The 22,014-nt window shown below is 44.8% G+C and overlaps 1 protein-coding gene across 2 annotated transcripts in view; it reads left to right on the forward strand.

Annotated features, from left to right (window-relative positions):
* LOC127415446 (adhesion G protein-coupled receptor A2-like) overlaps positions 1-22,014 on the forward strand; it is a 127,095-nt gene that overhangs the window by 52,841 nt on the left and 52,240 nt on the right. The window lies entirely within an intron of this gene.

The following is a 22,014-nucleotide window of genomic DNA, read 5'->3' on the forward strand; positions in this document are numbered from 1 at the left end:
AATGATGTCTTACACTTATCTGTATGCCCAAAAATGACGGAGTATTTTAAGTTGTTTCCACTGTTATGAGGAAAAAATCCAGCAGGATGCGACGGCGCATCCGTCGACCCCTGAGGTTTAACCCACAGGAATTACATCAGAAACACTTCTGAAGTTACTCTACCTAGAAAAGTAGTCCCACTTCAGAAAGACAAATTTGACAACTTTATAGATCAAGTAACAAACACTTTTTAAAGTGCTTTAGAAAAAATATGAGCTTTGAATTTCATCTTTTATACCCTTCTGTTACAAGTCTATTTATTTAGTTTCCTAACAGTTTATAGTCCCTAAGTGTTGAATCGAAATTATTTTTGGTATTCAAAACAGATGCACTACATAGACATAGGCTGAACATAACCCAGAATATCCCTTTAAAGAGTATAATTTCTGCACCACTAGCATCACCAAACAAGTCATTACAGCAAAAGAAATCACTGTTCTCAAACAGGTTTTCTGATCACTCTCCCAATATGCCATTTTGTGAGACGAAAGGCAGTACCACCCCAAACTCTTGCCACTGGTTGAGCTGGTTTTGCTGTGTCAGCCTGGTCTGGAAGAATGCCTTATTTATAGTTGTCTCTGCATATTAAATTAGGATATGAAAAAGTACTTTAGCATTATAAAAATTACACAAACAAACTCAGGCTGAATATATAAAGTTAGACCTGCTTAGAACAAATGCTACTTTAAGCCAAATCCAGATGCTGTGTTAGCTGCTGTCTCTGAGTCTAATGCTGCAGTTGGGTGGATGATGCTGTAAATGTGGCTATCACACAATTCTAGAGGAAAGGCTCTCATTACACCTCCATATATCTCTCAAAAAACTGCTCAGCCTGGAGAGATAACAGAAGAGGAAAGAGGAGGGTGCCAGGGATTGAGGGAGGAAGAAATATCTGTTCAGTTTTGATGGTTGATGTTTGACCTGCAAGTTTTGGTGCATGACATTGATTGCTAGGTATTCTTTTTTTATTTAACTGTTTTTACGCTGTCCATTGAATATTGCATAATTTTGTAAAAATAAAATAAAAATAAATAAATAAATAAATAATTGATTATTAAATCTAAACTTCATAATTCTAATAATTTTAAACTTTGAGAATCAGATTATATTCATTGTGTGATGCCTAAGAGATGCAGTATTTGCAGCTAATTGTCATTATTTGGTGCACCACTGGAAAACTTTGCATTACATTGTGATTCATATAACTGTTCCTGTGTTTAGAATTTTTTGGCATGTGGGTCAGGAATTGACTCATCAGCGTAACCGCATGAGACCCCTGCTGTGTATTCTAATGAAATAAAACATCTTTCAAGGAGTAAATAAATTGCAGTTATATTTTATCTATTATATGTTCAATTATCATATATGCTATTATATTATAATTAGGGCTGTTGATTTAACATGCTAATTTAGTGCTATTAATTATATTAAAAAATAAGCTGTTAAAAAAAAAAATTACGAGCCACGTCAACAGGGGGCAGTAAGTACGCCACGACTGTAGGCTATATGGGAATAAAACAAACAATACATTGACTTTAAAGCTTCTTTTTACATTGTCTAATCAATGATTTACTTGTCTGCCACATTTACTATGTTTACATGGACACCAGAAAGCGGGTTATTGCGAGAAAGTGGGATAATTAGAGAAAGCAGAGTTCCCATTTACATGCACTGCATAAGCAGCATACTCTTCACTCCCATATACTACATGTGGCTCAGTTAGTAAGCAGCTCTCCCCACAGCAACGTAATTTCCCTGCGATGCTTGTGTTAATGACAAACATGTTATCCAAGGAAGACTTTGCTATTTTATTCTTCGTTGCTTTTCAGATATTCTAGTGTTGTTGCTATGTTTGTTTCCTTAACTTTCCATCATGATATGCAGTGGAACTGCGCTGTAATAATGTGGTTTCCCTCTTACATAAAACTCTGGGTTTCCCTCATTGTATTAGAGCATATATTCGGACATAAGAGACCGTCAATATTTTACATTGGTGTGTGTAAAAGGTTATAGTTTATAGTGTATGTGCTTTTCCCACCGTAGTCCAAGAAATGTTGAATCCTTTCCACTGTGTTGACTTGTTGTTGGGCTCCATCTTATGATGTTAGTTATCCGGTCTTCTCCATGCATACCGCTTTCTGCAAAAACCCTGGAATAAACAGTTTTCTTAAGTGCATGTAAACGTGGTCAATAATGCAGTATATTGCAATCTGAAAATATACACTCACCGGCCACTTTATTAGGTATACCTTTACACCTACTTATTCATGCGATTATCTAAACAGCCAAATGCAGTGCAATGCATAAAATCATGCCGATATGGGCCCGGAACTTCAGATAATGTTCACATCAACCATCAGAGTGGGGAACATTTGGCATGATTGTTGGTGCCAGACAGGCTGGATTGAATATTTCTGTAACTGCTGATATCCTAGGATTTTCACACACAATAGTTTCTAGAGTTTACTCAGAATGGTGGAAAAAACATCCAGTGAGTGGCAGTTCTGAGGACGGAAATGCCTTGTTGATGGGAGAGGTCAACGGAGAATGGCCAGACTGGTTCAAACTGACAGAAAGGCTATGGTAACTCAGATACCACTCTGGCTATTAAATTAACATAGCCTACAAAACTAATATAATGCACCACAGAGGAGGACATGACAGCATTTCTCCAGATTTGGAATGAGGAGCTTAATAAAAACTTATCAACTCCATGCCAACTGAATAAAACAATGCAAAAATAAACATTTAACAATGAACATTAGTCAGAGATATGATTCATACACTAAAAGTGGCCAATGTTCTGTAAAATAGTTATTGTATAATTTAATAATGTTTTATTAACATCAAGGCTATTTAACACATCCAGATATTATTTTTGTTAATATTATTATTAACAAAATTGTAGCATTTGGTATTTTTAGCACAGGAGCATGACAACGAACTGATGCAGAACGTAACAAGCGGAGTGCCCATCTTTGCACGTCTATGGTGTGAGCATCCACCGTTGACTCGGCAACATCCGCACAACGGACGGCACGAAACAAATAATGTTCTTCAAATGAAGATCGCAATGTATGTATTTGGAACTATATCAGATTGCAGGGGATTTTTTCCCCCCCAGAGCTCCTGTTAATTTCCAACCCTGGATGGAACTAAAGATGGAGATGAGAGTTGTAACAGGTGTTTAAGTGTCTTTCTTCACCATGCAGATGCTGCATTACACAAAGCATTTTTGTCAAATGTGCTGAATTATAACTGAGCAAGGCGGCAAAGGTATAGATCGCTCCAACGTCACATGCTTGAAATTTTACGGAGGTGCAGTATAATGCCATTTGCATGTGGAATTAACAGGTTTAGAAAGGTTTATACATCTGTAACATGTTAAGTTCAGTAACTGTGAAAAAGTGCTTCCTCACTGCGTGCACTTACACTAAATTCAAGCGCTCAATGCGCTGCTGACAGATCTAGATCATGTGCTTCCAGGGGTTCATATGCCAGCCAAGTAACTACCGTTGAGAAGAATGGGCATGCTAACTGATAGATTTCTCCAATTATGATAGACCTCCTTGGATTATAAAGTGAACAAGCTATTAATCTTTGTCAAAATATGTCCTATACTGTATATGTTTATGCCTTAATAACTAAGACAGGTTCAGAAACAGTGGCTTTACCTTCATTATAAAGACATTTACTCCTATATTTACGATGTCTTAATATTGTGAGTGTATCTGTTTGAATGCATGGATTGGTATAAGTGTCGCCACGTGTGTGTGTGTGTGTAAGGTCATTTGTGAGGTCTGTTTTTTTTGTGTGCACTTGCGTGTGCACGTGGGCAGTGATTAGTCGTGTGTGTGTAAGACAGGGCTGCTCTCTTTGTGTAAGTGTTTGTTTGGGGTAAAATGAGCTGATTTGCTTGTTTTTGCAAGTGCAGAAAAGACCCCTGGGGAGCTATGGAGGTCAAAGGGCAGGGAAACTGGAGCCGTGCCCGTGAACAGGCACTCGTACCTGGGATTATATTTAAACAGGATGGACATTGGGCGGAAGGGTGTTTTATTATATAGATAGGCTACTTGCCATTTTTACCAAGTACTGTACTAGTAAATGTATAATGTACTTGCATATGTATGACTGAAATACACATTCCTTGCTAGTGCAGTATAATAAAATAAAAAAGTATAATAAAATACATAAAAGTGTGGTAGGCACTGTTAGAAATCCATGTGGCTTTACAGTTCTCAACACAAAATAAACTCTGCACAAAAGTACTGTCTTAAATATTATATTATGTGCTCAAAACCTAGTAATAGTGTAATTTTAAGGTAAATGGTCTTTCAATTCAAAAGGTGTGTTATCTGCAAAACAGTATTTCACTAAAATTGAAGTCATTTTTTTTATTATTTTATTTTTTTTATCATGACACATATGATATTGATATGACAAAAGAAAAAAAACTGCACCACTTTATCTTTTATTGTATGGCGGTGTTTCTCTCCCCATGTATTGTGTGCTGTGCGTCCTATTATGGAAATCTCTTTCCAACTGTTTTGGCTTTGCTCCAAGGCTCTAAATATTCTCTAAACAGCTCTCTCTCTCGCTCTCTCTCTCCCGCTCTCTTTCTCTCTCTCACTCTCTCTCCCACTCTGCCTCTACTCTTAAGACATGTGTTCCTCTGAAATTGCACATAAGAGTGAAATGTTAGAAAAGGAGAATGAGAGATTGTTTGGTTTAATTCAGGCGTGTCAAACTCATTTTAGGTCAATGGTTGCATTGAACAAAAAGCTACCTTATGTTGCCACAATAAATAAAAACACAAAATATGCTCTTCTGGAGCAGCTTTAATAGCCAATATTGGTTCAAGAAAAAAGGGAATTAGACTATACTGTATATGAAATGGGTAAATAGAGAATATGAATCAAACAACAGTAATAATAATAATAAATAAATAGATAAAAAAAACACTCAGTGCTCAGTGAATTAGTGGTTAGTAGCTTACATAAGCCGTCTAAAGCCGAACAACAAACGGAGTGACTATTTGCACTAGGTGTTAATAGCACCTGCCACACAGCATGGCTATTTACACTCCAATAGTCTGGTGGAAACACAGAAATTGAAGACAAACTGTACTCTATAATGTTGCTTTAGTGGCATGGGGTGTAACGACACTGTGGATGTACATTATTCATGCAGAAGACCCAGGTTCTAATCTGCCTTTTGTCCCACTTTTTCCCATACTGTGTCCTGTTTCCACTCTTTATATTTCCTTTAATACTACTTGTAATAATAAATAAAAATAAATATAAATGTTGACTTCCTCGCAGTGATTTGGTCATGGAGAAAGGTTCGATGTGGGTAAAATTAACCATGGTTTTACTAATATTGGAGTAAACATGTTTTTTTGCGGAAGCCTTACTTTTAATGCAATTAACCATGGTGTTACTACAGTAATATGGTGTTAATATAGTAACCATGTTTAATTTTGTGGTTACTATGATTTTACTACAAAATACCATGGTGATACAATGGTTACTGTAGTAAAACCATGGTTATTTTTTGTACGGTTAGGGTTAGGTTTAGGGGTAGGGATTGGTGTAGGGTGTCTGTGGGACTTGAAATAAACACCATAAACACATGGCAATGATGCCCCTATACTGTATGTTAGTATTTACTTAAGGGTGTAAATAGTATCTGCCACTATTTGCACTTATGAAACTTGTTCATTTAAATGTGAAGTGAGCAAGGGCGTTGATTTGGTTTGGTTGGGGTTGTGGGGGATTACCTTCCCCATATACCCCAGAATCTATGAATAACTTCTGCACCACTAGTGGCATCAAATGGAATTGCAGTCTCTTCGGCATGCAGTATTTAAAAATAAAAAATGCAAATATGCATTTATGAAAAGCTGCAAGAACATCACATTCAGAAATTACCAAATTATAATATCAGAACCATATATTAACAAATGACTGCCTAGATTTTTTTATATCAACACCCAATCAGTATTCAGCAACTTTTCGCATACTGGTGAACAATGAAATTACTAATGAAAATGGTAGTTTATTTATTTATTTATTTATTTATTTATTTGTCAATGATCACAAAGACAAGATGAAATCCTAAACATGAGGAATTTAATAACAGAGTTCTACTACTAAGAAGTAGCTAAAATTTCAGTATATTCATTACATGCTATTATTTCAGGAGCTCGGGTTTATAGACTATATTTAAAGGACGTTTTTGTCAAAAGACTAATATAAAAACATTACCACTAAAAAGTTCGAAATTATGTCATTTACACATAGAAGTCAGCAGCAAAAACAGCCTGTTTATTTCTAAGGGTCACAGAGAGGGTGGAAATGGTAAAACTAAAATTACAACTGCTGTTGGTGAAAGGAACCTTGACTAACTTATGTAACATTACAACTGGAGACTGCAGAGAAATAATAATAAAAAAAAATTCCAAAAGAGTGTACAATGGGGCCCCATCAGATTCATTGTTATTTTGCTTGTTGAATTGTTAAAAAAAATGTTTTAATTGACCTTCCAATCACACATCCCTCAGGTGCCTTGCAATCAATATAAGCACTCTGTCTGGAGTTATTGCACTCTTAGGCAGTTATGAAAAATATGAAAAGAGTTTTCTCCTATATAACAGCTGTTCGGTAGTATTACAGTATTGCTGGAGGCCAGAAGGAGAGGCTGGTAGCTCCTCACACAGTCCTCTCTTTCATTAAAGCAGACCTCCTCAAAGAAAAGCAGTCCTTCATAGCTCGCCAAACCACCCAGTGAGAGCGATGTTTAGCCATGTTTGTTTTATACACTTATAGAACACAGTGGGCTGCTGTAGAACTTCGCGAAGGCCACATGTTAGCATGTGTGTTGGTGTGTATCATTGTGTTGTCTCGCTAACGCACATATACTGTATACATACATGAAGAGAGCAATTTTCACCTGAACACCCCCCCACACACACACACATGCTCACTCAGCCAAATCTACGTTTTTCCCTTGATCTACTAAATGAAATTTTCCACCCACCACTGTGCCTTAAAATTGCACATAGCCACACAGACATGTACACACACACACACATGCTGTAATGAGGTTTGCCCCAGCTAACGAGCGGCGACCCTAACGAGTGTGTGAACAGTTCATAGCGGCCTGTCCAGTGCTGATTTGAGCAGAGGTAATGAGAATAATGAGTGAAAGAAAGAATAAGAAAGAGAGAGGGAGAGAGATAGCAGTACTAGGGCTGGGCTGTATGGTGGTTCTGTACCATGCAATGGTAGAAATGTGCCAGATTTTGCTATACTGCTTATACTGTGGTAGATATATTTGCATGGCCATCAGTTGACATGACTTCTTTATGTTGTTTAGATTTGAGAGTGATGAAGAAACATGGAGTAATGTGAAAGTACAGAGCAGGAAGTGTCTCAAACAAGTCAAGATAATGAAAAATGTCATGGTTACTGGTGTAACCTCCGTTCCCTGATGGAGGGAACGAGACGTTGGTATCGATGTAGTGACACTAGAGGTCACTCTTGGGAGCCCGAGACACCTCTGGTCTTTGATAAAAGGTCAACGAAAATTGGCGAGTGGTATTTGCATGCCATTCCCCCGGATATACGGGTATAAAAGGAGCTGGTATGCAACCACTCGTTCAAGTTTTACGCTGAGGAGCCGATATAAGGTCCGGCCATTTCAGCGGGTAGTTCAGCGTTGTGGCAGGAGGGACCAACGTCTCGTTCCCTCCATCAGGGTACAGAGGTTACACCAGTAACCATGACGTTCCCTATCTGTCACTCACTCGACGTTGGTGTCGATGTAGTGACACTAGGGGTCCCTATACAAAACGCCACAAGGCTGAACTGTGTTACATGAACTGGCGGTGTGTGGTGGGCAGACTTGCTGTGTGCCTCATAGCCAGCACACCAGGTCGACACGTAACCTCCCCCAACACAGTTATGAGTGTTGAACGGCCCTTTTTGGGGACAAGTCGACTACCCAAAGATAGAGACAGGCTTAACCCAGTCGTGGCCTCTTTTACCCTTCTCTTTTTCCACTCCCTAAAAAAGAAGGGGGATTATCCGACTGGGCTGCCAGGTCTAGTCGGGGGGTGTCCCTCCCAAGGGGAGGACACCGCGGAGACCACACCTCACACCAAGAGAGGGGGGGATATTTAAGTGGAAGAATATGTCACATGGTCTTTCCAACCATGTGGAGAGCCTTCAAGGTAGATCCTGCCCAATGGGGGAGGAGTTACTACAAACATGGAGACTGGGGCAGAGGGCTCTACCCAAGGAAGACGCAGTTTGCCAGCAGGGAAACGAATTAGCGGAAGATATATATCGCATGGGGTTAGCCTTACAGGGAACCGCCACATGTGGAGCACCTACCCCAGAACCGGGCTCTTAGTTAGCGCGTGTACTGGGCCGGCAGCGAGTCTCTCCGAAAACTTGACTGCCACAGGGCTCGGAGGAAGTCAACCAGGGAACAAATTTTGTGAACACTACTGGGAATTAACGGTGCACGTCTTCAGCTCAAAAGGAGGTGGAAGGTGCTATGTGCAAGCGATATACCCGGCCGGCTATCCCTGGCTTATCCGCTTGTGTTGTGTGCCACTACCTGGGACGAAACCGGTTCCACCCGGAGGTTGTAGAACCTTGCAAAGGTGTTGGGTGTTGCCCAGCCCACTGCTCTGCAAATGTCTGTTAGAGAGGCACCTCTGGCCAAGGCCCAAGAAGCCGCTACACCACGGGTAGAATGGGCTCATAGCCCTACCATGGTCGGCATGTTTTGGGCGAGATATGCCATAGTTATGGCGTCAATGAGCCAGTGGGCGATCCTCTGTTTGGAGACAGCGCTTCCTTTCCGCTGTGCACCAAAAGCAGACAAAGAGCTGCTCAGAGATTCTAAAGCTCTGCGTGCAATCCAAATAAATGCGTAAAGCATGCACCGGACACAGCGATGACAGGGCTGGGTCTGCCTCCTCCTGGGGCAGCACTTGCAGGTTCACCACCTAGTCCCTAAAGGGGTGGTGGGAACCTTGGGCACATAGCCCGGTCAGGGTCTCAGGATCACGTGAGAGTAACCTGGACCGAACACCAGGCACGTTTTGCTGACAGAGAACGATTGCAGGTCACCTACCTTCTTGATGGAAGTGAGCGCAGTCAGGAGGGCAGTCTTCAAGAAGAGTGCCTTAAGCTCGGCTGACTGCAAAGGCTCAGAGGAGGCTCTCTGTAGACCCTGAAGAACTACAAAGGTCCGATGAGGGAACGAGGCACGGCCTGGAGGGATTCAGCCTCCTGGCGCCTCTTTAGGAACCTGATGATCAGGTCGTGCTTCCCTAAGGACTTACTGTGGACTGCGTCATGGTGTGCTGCTATGGCAGCAACGTACACCTTCAAGGTGGAAGGGGACAGCCTCCCTTCCAACCTCTCTTGCAGGAAGGAAAGCACTGATCTGACTGCGCATCTCTGGGGGTCTTCCCGACGGGAAGAACACCACTTATCGAACAGACGCCACTTAAAGGCATACAGGCGCCTCGTAGAGGGAGCCCTAGCCTGAGTGATCGTGTCTACCATCGCAGGTGGGAGACAGCTTAGGTCTTCTGCGTCCCGTCCAGGGGCCAGACATGGAGATTCCAGAGGTCTGGGCGCGGGTGCCGGATGGTGCCCCTTCCCTGAGAAAGAAGGTCCTTCCTCAGGGGAATTTGCCAGGGGAGAGCTGTCACGAGGAGCGTGAGGTCCGAGCACCACGTCTGGGTGGGCCAGTAGGGTGCTACCAGGATGACCTGCTCCTCGTCCTCCCTGACCTTGCACAGGGTCTGTGCAAGCAGGCTCACTGGGGGAAACGCATATTTGTGAATGCCAGGGGGCCAGCTGTGTGCCAGCGTGTCTATGCCGAGGGAGGCCTCGGTCAGGGCGTACCAGAGCGGGCAGTGGGGAGGATTCTTGGGAGGCGAACAGGTGCACCTGTGCCTGTCGAATCGACTCCAAATCAGCTGGACCACCTGAAGGTGGAGTCTCCACTCTCCCCTGAGGGTAACCTGTTGTGACGGCACATCCACCGTAGTGTTGAGGTTGCCCGGGATGTGAGTGGCTTGCAGCGACTTGAGGTGCTGCTGACTCTAGAGGAGGAGACGGCAGGCGAGTTGTGACATACAACGAGAGCGCAAACCACCTTGGCGGTTGACATATGCTACCATTGTCATGTTGTCTGTCTGAACTAACACGTGCTTGTCCTGGATCAACGGCCGAAACCTCACAGGGCGAGCAGAATTTCCAACAACTCGAGGCAGTTGATGTGGCAATGAAGTCGCGGACCCGTCCAGAAGCCGGCGGATGCGTACCCATTGCAAACGGTGCCCCAGCCCGTTTTGGAGGCGTCTGTCATGACCACGACGCGCCTGGGGACCAGTTCTAGAGGAACACCTGCCCGTAGGAACGAAAAAGACGGTGGCAGACCAACGTGATGGCCACGCGGTGTGTCCCTTGGCGCCATGGCCATCTCGGGACTCGAGTCTGGAGCCAGTGCTCAAGCGGCCTCATATGCATCAACCCGAGCGGGGTGGCCACCGCCGAGGATGCCATATGCCCCAGGAGGCTCTGAAGAAGTTTCAGTGGAACCGCTGTTCCCTGTTTGAACGCCTTCAGACAGGCCAGCACCGACTGGGCGCGCAAACCGAGAAAAGAGATGCTCTGAACCGGGAGGAGCTTGCTCTTTTTCCAGTTGACCCGAAGCCCTAGTCGGCTGAGGTGTGAGAGCACCAGGTCCCTGTGTGTGCACAACACGTCTCAAGAGTGAGCTAGGATTAGCCAGTCGTCAAGATAGTTGAGAACGCGAATGCCCACCTCCCTTAACGGGGCAAGGGTAGCCTCGGCGACCTTCATAAAGACACGAGGAGACAGGGACAGGCCGAAAGGGAGGACTTTGTACTGATATGCCTGACCCTCAAACGCGAACCGCAGGAAGGGTCTGTGTCGAGGAAGGATCAAGGCGTGGAAGTACACATCCTTCAGGTCTACCACTGCGAACCAATCTTGATGCTGGACGCTCGCCAGAATGTGTTTTCACGTCAGCAGCTTGAACGGGAGTCTGTGTAAAGCCTAGTTCAGAACTCACAGGTCCAAGATTGGCCTCAACCCACTGCCTTTTTTCAGTACGATGAAGTAGGGGCTGATAAAAAACCCCTTCTTCATCTCGGCTGGAGGGACAGGTTCTATCGCGCCCTTCCGTAGAAGGGTAGTGATCTCCACGCAAGGTAGCAGCGTTTTCGTCTTTCACCAAGGTGAAGCGGATACCGCTGAACCTGGGCGGATGCCCGGCGAAGTGAATCGCGCAGCCGAGTCGGACGGTCCGGACCCGCCCTCATGATGGATTGGAAAGCACAAGCCATGCGTCCAAGTTCTGTGCAAGGGGGACTAAAGGGACAACGTCATCGGATGTACCGGCAATGGGGCCTCGCGGCGGGGCGGAGCTCGAGGTGCCACACCACGTCGTGGCCATGCTGAGTCTAAGGACATCGAAGCACTTACCTGGCTCCTTGTGACCACCCTGGAACAGCCTGGGACGGGGGAGGAAGAGGCCTGTCCTCGTGACCCGTGGAGACTGTCACATCGGGGGTGGATTTGTGCCACAGCTGGGCACTCAGGGGCGGGAGACCGCCGCTGGAGCGCCAAACCTGCCAAATGGAGTGGTGGACGGTGGTCGTGATGATGGCCATACACACCGGATACGTGACCCAGGGAACAAGGAAACCGCTCTTGCTAAGCTCTTGAGTGCTGCAGCCACATGGGCATGCAGCACAAAATGCAAAAGGTAACAAAAAGATGAAGATCTGCTTACCAGCTCCAGAGCAGCGGGTTTCGTTGTCCCTGGGTCACCCGTCTCAAGGGCACTTTGAAGCCTTTCACAGGTTCTGGGCGGCCACGAGACGGATGGCATCTGCTTCCTGCGGTGGGCTCCACGCCGGGGCCGGGCCGAAGGGGCGGGCTGCGGCGAAGCCGGTGCAGTCACTGCAGGGGAACGCCCTTGGCGATGAGTAGACGGGGTGCGGGATCTTGAGCCGTGCTGGGGCAGGATATGCCAGCTAGCATCCATCTACTGCTCTACCATCGAGAACTGCTGGGCAAAGTAGTTTCCTCACCAAGCGCATTTCCTGCATCAATCCCGGGGTGGAACTACCCTCGTGCAGTTCCTTTAGCGCCTTGGCGGACTTGCAGGAGAGCCATGGCATGCAGGGCGGAGGCGGCTTGTCCAGCGGCACCGTAGGCCTTGGCCTTGGCCGTCAGAGACGACGTAAACCTACAGGCCTTGGATGGGGGTTTTGGGCACCTGCGCCAGGTGGCGGCGCTCTGCGGGCATAGGTGCACGGCGAGTGCCTTTATCCACCGGGGGATTGCCGAATAGCCCTTGGCTGCCCCACCATCGAGGGTAGTGAGGGCGGGGAAGCTGAAAAGATTGGGACCGGGCAGTAAAAAGTGCCTCCCGCGACCTTGTCAGCTCTTCATGCACTTCTGGGAAGAAAGGAAGGGGGCAGGGCGTGGCTTTGAGCGGCGCCGCGAGCCCAGGAACCAATCACGGAGCCGCAAGGGTTCAGGGAAGAGTGGTGAAATCCACTCTAACTGACGCTCGCGGCTGCCCGGGAAAGCATGTCGTCATCTCCGCGTCAGCCTGTGACTGGGCAATCGACCCCGAAGGGAGGAGCCCAGCTGAGGCTTCTGACTGGACGAGCCCGCTCTCTGATGCTGCGCTCGAGAGCTCATCATTTTCGCGGGCTCCGAATAAGAGGTCGAACTCGCCGTGAGACGAGCCGGCGGACTCACCTGGAAGCCCGATCGGGGCAGACGAGCGTGCTGGGTAATTGGAGGTCCGCGGGGGATACCCGGCGGAGGCGGTCCCATTGGGGTCCCCAAATCACCCCCAGTGCTAGCCGCGGTGGCCTCTTACCCGTGGGTAAAAGGACCGAGGTGGGAGCCTCTGGGGTAGCTTGCTTTCTTACGAAGGCGAGCCGCGACCGCAACGTTGCCATGGACATATTCTCGCAATGAGAACATGACCATCCACGAACGCTGTCTCCGAGTGAGCAGTGCCCAGACACGAAAGACAGTGATCGTGACCGTTAGAAGGCGAGAGATAACGAGCACAACCAGGATGACACACAATCAGAAAAGCATCTTTAAAAAGACGCGTCTTTAAAAAGACGTTCCGTGTGTGCGCTCTTTTAGAGAAAAATATACTCTTTTAGAGGGGCAAAATGCTCTTTCAGAAAATATACTCTCTAGTTTTTCTGCCAAAGCACCCAGGGGCGTTCTCTGCAGTGCACCAGTGCAGAGGGGGGAGAACCCGCTGAAATGCGGCATCAGATCCAGCAGAGGTGAATGAACAGTAGTATTCAGCTCAATGAGCATGCCCGTTCGGCTCCGAAGAGAAAATCTGAATGAGTGGTTGCATACCAGCTCCTTTTATACCCGTATGTCCGGGGGAGTGGCATGCAAATACCACTCGCCAATTTTCATTGGCCTTTTATCAAAGACCAGAGGTGTCTCGGGCTCCCAAGAGTGACCCCTAGTGTCACTACATCGACACCAATGTCGAGTGAGTAACATATAGGGAACTATTTGGCATTGTATAAGGTTGCCGTGCAATGCTGCAATTTGCCGCATTAATAGAGAATTCAGCTGATTTGTGGTAACAGGTGCATGTATATTAGGGATGGGCATTTTCAAGTAATTTTGTAGACAAGTACTCTAATTCACACACACACACACACACACACACACACACACACACACACACACAAAAACTTGTAATCAATTAATCATAAATTAAAATGTCAGTTCAAAATATAAAGTATAACACAAACGTGAAATTTTATTTTGATTTATTTACAAATGAACCAAGAACGGTTTCAAAATAAGCTAATTTTTTTTTTTTTTAAATACGCTTTTCTTTTGAGAAAAACAAAATGAAATGAACAGTATGCATTAATAAAAATATATAAAAAGATTTTTAAAATAATAATAAAAAACATTTACACTCACCTGGAGCTTATATAGAAACCAATACTGATGGCATAAGGGTAATGCACATATATAATTTCTGAGTCTACATAAAATGGCTATCAAATTTTTATAATTTCACATGTTATTATTCAGAAAAACAAGTGGTGAAAGTTAGCTTTTTATAAAAATGTGCTTTGTCTGTGTTCAGATATTTAACGCACACTTATAACGTCTGATAAGCTTCAGAGTTTCTCGTACCGCTTCGCATTTTCTTTCCACCATAAAAAAATCCTTGTCCGCTGGTATGCATGACTCCAACAAGAACCATAGAGTAGAATTCAATAAGAATCAAAATATTACGATTACTCGTGCACATTCCTTGTGTATATATGCTATTTTATAACAGATTCAAATGTGGCTAATCCAGTAAGACTTTAGAGGACTTTACTGAAACTATCCATTTTAAAATTGTAGTTTTAATGTTTTGAGTCTTTTGTTTTTAATTATAAACTTCAAATAATGTGATGTGGTTTGTGCACTGAAGCCTGACATATTCATTTGTTATAAATAATATTTTAATCCATTTAGTTCCAAATAATAATAAAAAATCTTAAGCATTACATCCACATAATGCGCATTATACAGTGGAAAATGTATTTTCACAAACAAACAATACACTTTTACAAGTGGTACAAGTTGTTAGCTTAAGGAGCTATTGTTACTTGATCTAACCCTTAAAATTAGTTTAGTTGGTGTAACCTAGTGTATTCAGATGAATTCTCTTCTTCTCTATGTATGTGTATGTCCCACAATTTACAATAGAGAATAAAGGACTTGTTGCTTATCTAATGATGTAATATTCCAAAAGCATAAAATATACACTATGCAGTAGCACACAAATATTGGGTAAAATAGTTTTAATAATGTTTTTAGATACTTTTCAGTATTGCATGAATTGTTAATATATTAAAACAATATCACACGAGCAAGAATGTCCAGCTATCAGCACGGCTGTGATTCGGCCGTAGGCACGAGGCTGCAGGTAATCACAGTCATGCTGATAGGTAGACAATACAGCACAATTGCGACTGTGATAAGAACTGTCCCATAAAAATATGCTTGTGTATCAGGTAGGCACTCTGAGTGTGTTTGATTATTCCATCTGTCGTGACTCTATTTGTGATCAGCAAGACTGCTGAAGCCGTTAGTTTAACTCTAGTTCTCAGCTATAGTGTAGTGGTAATCCAAACAGTCATGGAGTGAGAGACAATTCCAGATGACTTTGAAGAAATTTGCGCACTGACTGACACAATTTGTCAACGTCAGCTCAACTCACTCATAGCACACATAAGATGGTCTTTTGTCGCCACCTGCTGGCTCACATCTTTAATGTCACAGGGACGAATGAAAATTCACCTATCTGCACTGCACTTGCATGTTAGTTTGGAACGCCATGAACACAAGCAGAGTGATACAAACAGTAAAGGGTCCCAGTGCTGATTGTGTGAGCTATCAGCACTCTTGGAACATCTCTCATCCAATCAGATTTAAGTACCAGAACTAACTGTTGTATAATTATAGGCAACATTTCTCTCACTTCATCTGCCATATTTCATATTTTTGCTTTAGCTTGTATCCAAAGTGAGATATCTTAAAATGTAGCATATAAATAAATAAAAAATCATGTTGTAACATCTAAATCAACCAGTCTTATTCAAGTCAAAAATATAATTTAACATGTCTGAATCAACCTGAATACATTAGGTTACACCAACAAAACAATTTTTAAGGGTTATGTCAGGTATAGCTCCTTAACAACGGCATGTGACCACTTTTTACAGGGTAGGTTCCTACTTAACTTTTGAAACAGCCTTCACATTTGTCATGCCTTAAAATGCTACCTAGTTAGGCAGCTCAATAGGTTTTGGATCAAAGCCACATAGGCTAAATTAAAACAGACTTCTTGCAAGCAAAACTTGCCATCCAAAGAAGTTATGCAAAGAAAGCACCAATTTAATTCAATTACTCAGAGCTCTGGGCTGAAGAGAGAGAGAGACGGGGGAATATGAAAATGGTATACTAACCTTTTCCTTCTAATATAACATGGGGTTTATTATGTTGTTTGGAAGTAAGATTAACATTGTTTCCAGTGGAGGTAAGCATATGACCTTAACCAGAGAGGGAGTGAAGTGTGTGTGTGTTGGTCACTGCTGACTGCCCTCTCATAAAATCGTAAGGGTAGTGGCAGTGAATTTAACCAACTTTCCCCAAATAAACAGAACCAAAAATAACAGATGTGCATTCGATCAAGTTCTTATGTGATTAAAATAAAAAAATAAATAAAAACATTTTAAAAATAAAAAATTTTAATCCTGCATTTATTAATCAGAGAATAATATTTTAAACAATAAATAAATAAATTAGACCTCAGTGAGACCAAAATAAATCTAAGGATGTAAAACTTTTTTGGTCAGGTAACTTCAAAATGTTCTTTATATGGTAACATCTAAATTAATGTCAAAACTTTATTAAATATGAGTGAGTCAACCTGACTACATTAGGTTACACCACTGAAAGTATTTTTAAGGGTTAGATCAGGTAGAAATAACTCCTTATGATACCAATTGCACTCATCAGCATTTTACAGTGTAAACTGAAAAAAATGTGCTTCATGTGGTCACTTCTGAATTAACTGGTTTTATTCAAGTCCAAAATATTATTTAATATCACACAATCAATCTGAATGCATTAGGTAACTCCAACAAAATTAATTTTAAAGGTTAGATCAAGCAGAAATGTCTGCATAATGTAACAACTGCACTTATCGACTTTTTTCATCCTGGTCTCATAATAATTACTTGACCGTGGCAACATTTTGCAAAACGAAATTGTGTGCCTTATCACACGTTTGGCTGCAGTTTCCCAGTGAAATTTCCAGCGGGGGGCGCCTAAAGCGAGTGAAATGGTGTCGAAATCAAACAAGGTTTTTAAGGTGAATATTATGGAGGTTTTAAAGAGTAAAATGTACCTTCCTAAGCTAAAACTTAAACCTAAACCTAACCGATAGTATCCAAAAACAAAATGAGAAATCAAAAACACATTTTCTGAAGCAACCACGTCATCTCGTGTTGCTTCTATGACACTCTGGTCTCACGTGTCAGCTTGCATGCTTGACTGGTCTCAAACTACAGTCTTCCGAGTCCAAAGTGCAACACTCTATGAGGTGAGCTACCACACAAGCTAATCACATTGGATTAAGTGTGTAAATGTAGGTGAGTTTACAATACAGAAGTTTGGCTAGACTAAACTAGATTTGACTAGACTGGAATAACTACACCACACCGTTTACTCAAATACTCCTCCTCCACTTTCTTCTTATAAAGTTCAGTTCAAGTTCTTCCTCCTTTTTTCTGTTAAGATTGCGAATGAATGCCTCACAGCTGGGACTCTGAATATTCAGTTGCATGAGTTATCTCAGGCCTGCATATCCAGTAGTGATGTGGTGAAGAAAGTGTTAAAGGAGTGGGACAGAGCAGGAAAAGAGGGAGTGTGTGTGTGTGTGTGGGGGGGGGGGGGGGTAATGCTGGAGTTGATAGACTCCAGATGTGACTGTTAGATAAACTCAAGACTAGGGGTGTGTTTGTGAGTGTGTGTATATATGCTAATGTGGGTGTGTTTATGTTGTTAGCCGGACTCAATAGCGCCTGGGCTTTTTACGAAAAGGAAAAGCAGGATGGAATGATAGAGCGTGCATTTACACCAAGAAATCGGTGAAAGAGCAAAGGAGACCTGTTTTGGGGTAAAAACAAACAAACAGCCTAAGCTGGCTTGCTGGTCTTAATTGGTCCCCCCGCCTAGTTAGGGTGGTTTGTTTGCTGGTTTTAAGAGGGAGACCAGCTAGACCATCTTTAACCAGCTAAAACCTATAAACAGGCTTAGGCTGGTTTAAGCTGTATTTTTGTTAGATGTTCATGAGATGCACAGCTAAACTAACAGCTAAACTTAATACACAGCTAAATGTTTTGAAATTTGTCCCTATATTTCCCTTCCTTTTCATCCATAAGAAATGTATAATATTTTCCCTTCTTAAAACCCAGACTGTCCCGATGTCAAAGTCTATCCACATGATGAAGTATTCACACATAGCCTGTCATTGTCTTTCATTCATTCATTCACTGATATTTTGTGTGCTCTGTGCTGTTAGGCAGCTGTTTCTTTGTACTCATGCTGGCCTAGTGACAAAGCTTCAGTGCTATATTCCCAAACTATTGTATGCCGGGCCCACATGTAGGAATTATGCTGATCACTGCATTTTTTCCTGTCTATTAATATTATTTACAGTTGTTAGTTTGAATTTATACAAATGTAATCTTTTGAAACTTGGTTTTATAGAGAGTTCCAAAATATTTTGCTCAACAGGACCAGTAATGTGCATTAAGATAGTAAATATTGATTTCCATAGAAACAGGGTTCCTCTGGCGTAGAAGGGAAAGTTTACCCAAAAAATAAAAATTCTGCCATTATTTACTCACACTTATGTTGTTCCAAACACAAACAAAAGGACAAAATTTAATAATTTAATCCAGTCCTTTTGGCTGAATTCCATACACTGGCATTAGACAGTAGCGGGGTTTCCATCCCAAACATTTTTATGCGCATTTTCAAATTGTTCATAAGAAATCCTGAATGGAAATGTCCTGGTTACTTGCGTAACCCCAGTTACCCGATGGAGGGAATGAGAGGTTGTGTCGATGTAGTGACACTAGGGGTCACTCTTAGGAGCCCGAGACACCTCTGGTCTTTGATAAAAGGCCAATGAAAATTGGCGAGTGGTATTTGCACACCACTCCACCAGACATACAGGTATAAAAGGAGTTGGTATGCAACCACTCATTCAGGTTTTATGCTGAGGAGCCGAGACAAGTGCCGGCCATTTCAGCGGGTAGTTCAGCATTGTGGCAGGAGGGACACAACGTCTCGTTCCCTCCATCAGGGAACGGAGGTTACGCAAGTAACCAGGACGTTCCCTATCTGTCACTCACTCGACATTGTGTTGATGTAGTGACACAAGGGGTCCCTACACAAAATGCCGCAACTGTCTGAACTGTGTTACGTGAACTGGCAGTGTGTGACAGGCAGACCACTGTGTGCCTCGTAGCCAGCGCACCAGGCCGACACGTAATCTCCCCCAACACTGTTATGAGTGTCAAATGGCCCTTTGGGACAAGTCGACTACCCAAAAGATAGAGACGGGCTAGCCCAGTCGTGGCCTCTTATCCCCTTTTTTTTCCACTCCCCAAAAAAAAGGGTGGATTAACCTACTGGGCCGACCAGGTCTAGTCAGGGGGGTGTCCCTCCCAAGGGGAGGACACCGCGGAGACTACACCCTGCCCAGATAGAGGGGGGGTTATTTAAGTGGAAATATGTCACATGGTCTTGCCGAGCTATGTCGGAAGTATGCCATGTGGAGAAGTCCCATGGTAGGTCCTACCCTACGGGGGAGGAGTTACTACAAGCATGGAAACTGGGGCAGAGGGGCCTCTGCCCAAGGAAGATGCAGTTTGTCAACAGGGAAATGAACTAGCGGAAGATATACGTCGCATGGGGTTACCTACGGGGAACCGACGGGTGGCGTACCTGCCCCAGTACAGGGCTTTAGTTAGCACGTGTACTGGGCCGGCAGCGAGTCTCTCCGAAAACTTTTCTGCCACAGGGCTCAGAGGAAATCAACCAGGGAACACAGTTTGTGAACACTACTGGGAGTCAAGCTCAGGAGAGGTGAAAGGCGCTATGCGCAAGCGATACACCCGGCTAGCTGTCCCGGACTTACCTGCTTGTGCATGCCACTACACAGGACAAAACCGGTTCCACCCAGAGGTTGTAGAACCTCGCAAATGTGTTGGGTGTTGCCCAGCCCGCTGCTCTGCAAATGTCTGTTAGAGAGACGCCCCTGGTCAAGGCCCAGGAGGCCGCTACACCCCTGGTAGAATGGGCTCGTAGCCCTACTGGGGGGGGCAGCACGTCCTGGGCGTGATATGCCATAGTTATGGCATCAATGAGCCAGTGGGCGATCCTCTTCTTGGAGACACTGTCCACCAAAGCAGACAAAGAGCTGCTCAGAGACTCTAAAGCTCTGCGTGCGATCCAAATAGATGCGTATAGCGCGCACTGGACACAGCAACGTCAGGGCTGGGTCTGCCTCCTCCTGCGGCAGCGCTTGCAGGTTCACCACCTGGTCCCTAAAAGGGGTCGTGGGAACCTTGGGCACATAGCCCGGTCTCAGGATCATGTAGAGTAGCCCGGACTGAACTCCAGGCACATTTCGCTGACAGAGAACGCTTGCAGGTCTCCTACCCTCTTGATGGAAGTGAGTGCAGTCAGGAGGGCAGTCTTCAAGGAGAGTGCCTTAAGCTCAGCTGACTGCAAAGGCTCAAAGGGGGCTCTCTGTAGACCCTGAAGAACTATAGAGAGGTCCCATGAGGGAACGAGGCGCAGTCTGAAGGGATTCAGCCTCCTGGCGCCTCTCAGGAATCTGATGATCAGGTCGTGCTTCCCTAAGGATTTACCGTTCATTGTGTTGTGGTGTGCCGCTATAGTGGCTAAATACACCTTCAATGTGGAAGGGGACAACTGCCCTTCCAACCTCTTCTGCATGAAGGAAAGCACCGGTCTGACTGCACATCTCTGGGGTCTTCCTGTCGGGAAGAACACCACTTAGTGAACAGACGCCACTTAAAGGCATACAGGCGCCTCGTAGAGGGGGCCCTAGCCTGAGTGATCGTGTCTACCACCACGGGTGGTAGACTGCTTAGGTCTTCCACGTTCCGTCCAGGGGCCAGACATGGAGATTCCAGAGGTTTGGTCGCAGGTGCCAGATGGTGCCCCGTCCCTGAGAAAGAAGGTCCTTCCTCAGGGGAATTCACTGGGGGGGGCTGTCGCGAGGAGCATGAGGTCCGAGAACCACGTCTGGGTGGGCCAGTAGGTTGCTACCAGGATGACCTGCTCCTCATACTCCCTGACCTTGCACAGAGTCTGTGCAAGTAGGCTCACTGGGGGAAATGCATATTTGCGTAGTCCAGGGGGCCAGCTGTGTGCCAGCGAATCTATACCGAGAGGTGCCTCGGTCAGGGCGTACCAGATCGGGCAGTGGGAGGATTCCTGGGAGGCGAACTACCTGTGCCTGTCTGAATTGACTCCAGATCAGCTGGACCACCTGAGGGTGGAGTCTCCACTCTCCCCTGAGGGTAACCTGCCGTGACAGCGCGTCCGCTGCAGTATTGAGGTCGCCCGGGATGTGAGTGGTTTGCAGCGACTTGAGGTGCTGCTGACTCCAGAGGAGTAGATGGCGGGCGAGTTGTGACATACAACGGGAGCGCAGACCGCCTTGACGGTTGATATATGCTACCGTTGCCATGTTGTCTGTCCTAACTAACACGTGCTTGCCCTGGATCAACGGCCGGAACCTCCGCAGGGCGAGCAGAATTGCCAGCAACTCGAGGCAGTTGATGTGCCAATGCAGCCGCAGGCTCGTCCATAAGCCGGCGGCTGCGTGCCCATTGCAAACAGTACCCCAGCCCTTCTTGGAGGCATCTGTCATGACCACGACACGCCTGGAGACCTGCTCTAGGGGAACGCCTGCCCGTAGAAACGCAAGGTCGGTCCAAGGGCTGAAGAGGCAGTGACAGATCGGCGTGATGACCACGCGATGTGTCCCGTGGCGCCATGCCCATCTTGGGACTTGAGTCTGAAGCCAGTGCTGAAGTGGTCTCATAATGCATCAATCCGAGCGGAGTGGCCACCGCTGAGGATGCCATATCTAAAAGAGTTTCAGTGAAACCGCTGTTTTCTGTTTGAACGCCTTCAAAAAGGTCAGCACCGACTGTGCGCACACGTTCATGAGGTGCGCTGTCAACTGAGACTGAGTCCAACTCCAAACCGAGAAAAGAGATGCTCTGAACCGGGAGGAGC

This window comes from Myxocyprinus asiaticus, chromosome 24 (assembly GCF_019703515.2).
Source record: "Myxocyprinus asiaticus isolate MX2 ecotype Aquarium Trade chromosome 24, UBuf_Myxa_2, whole genome shotgun sequence".
In the NCBI taxonomy this organism is placed as follows: domain Eukaryota; kingdom Metazoa; phylum Chordata; class Actinopteri; order Cypriniformes; family Catostomidae; genus Myxocyprinus; species Myxocyprinus asiaticus.